The sequence below is a fragment of the Dermacentor silvarum genome, chromosome 10, assembly GCF_013339745.2.
Source record: "Dermacentor silvarum isolate Dsil-2018 chromosome 10, BIME_Dsil_1.4, whole genome shotgun sequence".
In the NCBI taxonomy this organism is placed as follows: domain Eukaryota; kingdom Metazoa; phylum Arthropoda; class Arachnida; order Ixodida; family Ixodidae; genus Dermacentor; species Dermacentor silvarum.
Window position 1 is genome coordinate 85,944,005 of NC_051163.1, and position 6,400 is coordinate 85,950,404.

Consider the following 6,400-nt stretch of genomic DNA (forward strand, 5'->3'; position numbering starts at 1 on the left):
CTCAAATCAAGAATTTCAGATTTTAGACACTTTGTCTTCGAAAACCGTTTTCCCATCCTCGTAATTTGTGAACCGAACGTTCAAAATGCCATCCGGTGATGTGAGCAAGGTGATTGTATATATAAGATGTGAACTGACGTACGTGTTGCACCTAATCCCACCTCAGGACACCAACCAGTACGTTTGTTTAATCGTAAAGACGAAGAAACTTACGTTCACTCTTGTCGCTGCCTACATTGCTCCTTCAAGTCGCTTCGACTCTAAACGACTGCACGACGTGTTATCCACGACACCCGGCCCTACGATCCTCACTGGAGATTTTAATGCGCACCATCCGCTTTGGGGGAGTTTGAAGATGGACTCTAGGGGAAAGAGGCTTGTATCTTTTGCAACACAGCACGACCTTTATTGCCTCAACGATGGTAGTCCAACATATTTACGAGGGATTACATACAGCAGCTGCCTAGATTTGACCCTGGTCTCTCGGCGTCTTGAACGAAAAGTGCAATGGTTCTCAGATATCGAATCACATGGCAGCGACCATATTCCCACGTATCTGAAGATCAAGGGACTATTGAAATACTCCTCCACGACTCTCCAACGAATTGACTGGCCAGCGTTTCGGTCACACATGGAGGAAGTATGTCAGGAAGGAAACCATTCTAGTCTGGAACATGAAATTCAAACAGCCATGAAAGAGACTACGCGCGGTTTTCAGCCGTTCCCGAAATATGAAGAATTTGAAGCCGAATTGCAGCGACTACGAGCGATTCGCGGGCGGGCTGAAAGAAGATACAGGAGAACAAAATCCATCCACGATCTCAGAGAGGCAAGGCGAATACAAAAGAAGATTCAGCGGCGCATCGATGCGCTCCAATCTCAAAAATGGAAACGATTCTGTGAGTCGTTGGATCCACGTCAGCGCTTATCTCAGATATGGAGGACCGTGCGTGGACTTCGCGTATCACCGCAACAACGTGTTCCATTCAAATCTCTCGCTTTGCACCAAGGTTGCAGAGAGATTCAGATTGCTGAAGAATTTTGTTCAAGACTTGCTGGCTTGCAGCCCCAATGTGCACTGGCACCATGTGTCACTCCTGCGTCCCGGGACTCCCTTATGGATGTCAAGTTTTCGATGGAGGAGCTTGATGCGGCCCTGGCGACTTGCAGGCGCTCTTCGTCACCTGGGCCAGACGGCGTTACCTATACGGCGCTCGGCAATCTTGGCCAGAAGGCGCAACTCGTGCTGCTAAACCTATACAACGAGTCTTGGCGCAATGGTGTGGTTCCGCGTGAATGGAAATGCAGCCGCTTGGTACCACTTCTCAAACCAGGTATATCACCGTTAGATTTGTCATCGTACCGCCCCATCGCTCTGGCCAGCTGCATCGGAAAAATAATGGAAAGAATGGTTTTGACGCGCCTGGAATGGTACCTGGAGAAATACAATGTGTACCCAGATGCTATGGCTGGCTTCCGGCGTGGGCGCTCATCCATAGATAATGTCATCGATTTGGTCACATTTGTTCAACATCAAAAATGTCTGAAACGACTCACTGCGGCATTGTTCCTTGACATAAAAGGCGCCTACGATAACGTAGCACATTATGCCATTATAGAGGCTCTGAATGAAGCCGGAATTGGTGGCCGCACTTTTCAGTGGCTATGCAGCTATCTGACCGACAGACATTTCTTCGTGATGACCGAGGATGGCGCCACGACTCACTACCAAACATTCCGTGGAGTACCACAAGGTGGGGTGTTGAGCCCGACACTATTCAACTTAGTGCTCGTTGGCCTAGTCAGATGCTTGCCCAACACCGTTGGAATATCAATCTATGCTGACGATATCTGCATCTGGGCGTCTGCTGTAACACAACTGCAGGTACGAGCAAGGCTACAAAAGGCAGCTACGTTAACATCACTGTACTTACGAAAACAGAACTTGGAGCTGTCTTCAGAGAAATGCTGCCTTGTTACATTCACTCGGAAGGCAATGAGGCCTTACTCTGTAAATGTCAATGGGCAAACAATTGCAAACGCACGGAAACACCGCTTTTTAGGGGTAATTATCGACCGCGACCTTTAATGGAGCCCGCACGTTTCATACCTAAAGAAGAGGTTAACGACCATAACACACCTCCTTAAATTCCTCGGTGGAAAATCATGGGGCACATCGGTGCGGTCAATGCTGCAGCTTTATTGTGCCTTATTCCTCGGTTTCGCAAGATACAGCCTCCCGGTGCTAGGCAACACCTGCAAAACAAACCTGCGTGTACTCCAGGGACTACAAGCTCAAGCCCTAAGGACGTGTCTCGGTCTTCCGAAGTGTGCGTCTACGGCGGCAACGATTGTCATTGCGCGAGACCACCCAATATCAACGTACTTAGCCACCGACACCCTCAGGGCGCATATTCGGCACGTTGCCCGACTACCTTCCCACCATCTTTCATCTTTACTTACAGAAAGGCCACACACAACTTTCAGTCGTATAATTGCAGCCAATCATACCTCGTTGCCATCGAACTACATGCCTGCAGCAAGACCATCCTCACCGTTATGGTGCCTGCACAAACCTGACATACGCCTCACCATCCCAGGAATCACAAAGAAAGCTCACATGCCGTCATCTGCCCTGAAACAGGCCACGTTAGGACTTTTACATGAGGTTCACAGTGCCCGCGTACATATTTATGTCGATGGCTCAGTCACACCTACAAGTTCAGCTGCCGCAGTGGTGATTCCAGCAAGATCCGTCAAGATGCAGCTAAAGACGTCACATGTCTCATCAACAACAGCTGCTGAACTGGTAGCCCTCCGTGCGGCTCTTCATTTCATTCTGGAGGAACCACCCCATCCATGGTCAATCTTCTGTGACTCCAAGGCAGCCCTACAGAGTTTACTCTCAGTACTGCGCCATGGATCACATGAGCAGCTCGTCGCAGAGATAAGACAAGTACACCATCGCAGAATTGATGAAGGGCACAATATAATATATCAGTGGTTGCCTAGTCACTGTGGCATACATGGCAATGATCGAGCGGACGCAGCGGCCCGATCTGCTCATGACGGTGTCAACTGCGTTGCCATTCCTCTTTCGAGAGCCGACGCAGCGAAAAAACTTTCCGCGCTTGCGCGTGAGCTAACATTGATGCAATGGAATTCCTCCGATTTCACAAGTGCACGCCTTCATGCCCTGGACCCTAATTTACAGCTTCGTATTCCATTCGACCTTCCACGACGGGACTGCACACTTCTAATCCGTCTATGGCTTGGAGTAGCATTTTCAAATGCGTACTCCTTTCGTATCGGAATGGCCAATAGCCCACTTTGTGAATCCTGCGGGTGCAACGAAACAATCGCACACCTTCTTTGTGAGTGCCCTCGTTTCAACCCGCAGAGAGCAGCTCTCTCAGCGACAATAGATCAACTGGACAAACGCCCAATAACAGAAAAGAACATCCTTGGAAACTGGCCTACACAAACAACGGCGCGAGCCGCCCTGAAGGCACTGCTGCGTTACTTGAAAGACACCGGACTCAGTGACAAATTGTGACTCTGCATTGTGTTACTTAGGACGGAACGTTCAGACTATGCAACACGAGAACGCCTTTGCGGACTTCATGACAGTGCCCACAGAAACAGTTCTGTTTTGTGTGCGTGTGTGATTTTCTTGTTTCCTTCCTTTTTGTTTATTCTTTATTTTCACTTATTTTTCTCTCTCTCTCCTTTCGCATCCCTTTACCCCTCCCCCGGTACAGGGTAGCCAACCGGAGATAACCTCTGGTTAACCTCCCTGTCTTTCCTTTACCTTTTTCTCTCTCTCTCTCTCTCTGCTATCAATTGAACGATTTGTGGCACGACAAGGCATCTGTAAGATTGTATATTCTGACAACGCCAAGGCATTTAGAAAAGCCTCAATGGAGATTCAGCGACATTAAGGACTAATGACATCACAGAAGGTACAATCGTATTTCGGAAGTCACAGAATTGTTTGGAAATTTATCGCGGAACAAGGTCCCTGGTGGGGAGGATTTTAGGAACGACTCATTAGATCTGTACAGTCTACATTGGAGAAAACACTCGGAAATAATTTCTTTAACTATGATTGGATTGTATTGGAGCAAACTTCATTTGTGCCTACAGTTGGGCGCTCGCGCGCCCCGACGAGAGCCTACGTCGTCTACGAGGTTGCCGTTACTCGACGCAGGTCTCTGCTCGCCGTGGCCGGCTCGCTGGGTCCCTGCCTTTCGAACGCCTCGAGGGCCTGCTGGACGGCCCAGAGCTGTTGGTCTTGGTCGTAGCTCTTCGCGGCTGCCTAGAGCCGCGGCGGAATCTTTTTTGATCTTGCTTCCTCTGGATTTATGATGCAGTCCCAGAAAACGTGGGTGTGATCTGCCGTCTTCCTCCGGCAGACCCTACACTTATAGGTCGGGTATGTCTCGGGTTACATGGGATGCATCAGTCCCGGGCTCGGTAGCCATCCGGTCTGGAGCTGTCTCAGTAGTACCACCTCCACTCCACTCAGCCTCGGGTGCGGGGTGGAAGAGTTGCGCGAGCCAGGCGGTAGGTCTTCGTGATGTCGTTGTAGTCCGTCATGCGGTCCTTGGCTCCGAACCACGTCGGATGGTTCGTCGGCGGGGCGCGGTTGGTTAGCGCTCGGGCCGCTGCCTGTACGGTCTCGTTCTCGTTGCGCTCCGATGCGTCGCCCGCGTGCGCCAGGAACCACTTGATGCTTACTTTTCTGTCGTACAGTTTGGCCGCTCGCAGTACGCGTTCGGCCTCCCTGCAGATTTGGCCTTTGGCGAAGTTTCGCACCGCCTGTCTCGAGTCATCCAGCACCGTGTGGCAGTCTGCGTCGGCGATGGCCAAGGCGATGGCCACCTCCACCGCTGGTTCCGCTCCGGCGCTTCTCACGCTCGTTGCCGTCCTCGTGGCGCCGGCCGACGCCTCTATGACGATTGCTGAGAAGGCGTTCCGTTGGTATTCGGCCGCGTCCACGTACCGCGCGTGCTCGTCGTTGGCGTGCAGGTCAATGAGAGCCTTGGCGCGCACCGTTCTTTTTCCCTTGTTGAATTTGGGATTCATGTTCTAGGGTGTGGGGTCGATTTTGGTCTTTGCGTCGGACCCCTTCGGGGACGGGGAGCTTCATCTTCGCCTCGTTCGAGCATCCTATTCCCAGGTCGTCCAGTATCTTCCTCCCGGTGTTGGTCGTGCACAGCCGCTCCAGTTGAGAGGTCTGTTGCGCTTCGGCTATTTCTTTGAGCGCGTTGTGTATCCCGAGTTGTAAGAAGCGGGTCGTGCTCGTGGACTCGAACAGGCCCTGCGCCGTCTTGTACACTCTTCTGATGATTACGTTGATTTTGTTGCATTCGTGTTGCAGCCATCTGTGGTAGGCTGCAACGTACGCGACGTGGCTCATGATGAAGGATTGGACCCGAGCGTGATTAGGCTCTCTTCTCACATGCCAACCTTCGGGGAAGGGAGTCGTTTGTGGAGTCGCATCGCGTTGGCCACTTTTGCCGTGAGACGGGCGATGATCTCGCTGTTTCTTCCGTGCTTTTCGATGACCATGCCTAGGATCCAGATTTTGCCGACCGCGGGGATCAAGTTGCCGGATTTGGTTGCGATTCTGATTTTTTCGTATTCGCGCTGTCTGGTCTTGACTCTGCCGTTGTTGGAAGGTGGGAGTATGAGGAGCTCTCATTTGCTCGGCGAACATCTCAGTTTGGTGCCTTCCAGCTGGTCTTCTATCGCGTCGACGGCGGCTAGCAGCGTGCCCTCGATGTGGGCGTCGCTGCCGCCGGTCACCCACAGTGTGATATCGTCCGCGTGGGTGGTGTGCCTAGCGTATTCGATAACCGCGAGCTTCTCGGCCACTCCGATCATTACCACGTTAAACAGCATCGGCGAAATGACCGATCCCTGCGGTGTGCCGGGGCTCCCTAACTACTTCTCTGGCGTCGGTAGGTCACCTGCTCGTTGCTCGGCTGTCCTGTCCGTGAGGAAGTCCTTGATGTAGTTGTAGGATCTGTCGCCCATGTTGAGCTTGGAGACTTGGGACAGATCGCCGAGTGTTTCACCTTAACGAAGGCGCTCTGTAGGTCGAGTGCCAGGATTGCCTTGTTGTAGCGGGAGCTGCAGCCATCGTTGATGATTCGGTATTTCAGCTACAGCATCGCGTCGTGCATGCTTAGGTGCTGTCTGAAGCCGATCACCGTGGCCGGGTATAGCGCTTCTCGTTCCCGGTAGCCTTTCCACCTGTTGAGCAGGACGTGCTCCAGCACCTTGCCCACGCAGGACGTGAGTCAGATGGGCCGGAGATTGTCCATGTCCGGTGGCTTCCCCGGCTTGGAGATCAGGATGGTTCTGGCTGTCTTCCACTGCTTTGGAAGCCCTC

General features: G+C 52.1%; 1 pseudogene; it reads right to left on the reverse strand.

Annotated features, from left to right (window-relative positions):
- Positions 1-4,183: 4,183 nt before the first annotated feature.
- Positions 4,184-6,179, reverse strand: LOC119431678 (uncharacterized; annotated as a pseudogene).
- Between the last annotated feature and the right edge of the window lie 221 nt (positions 6,180-6,400).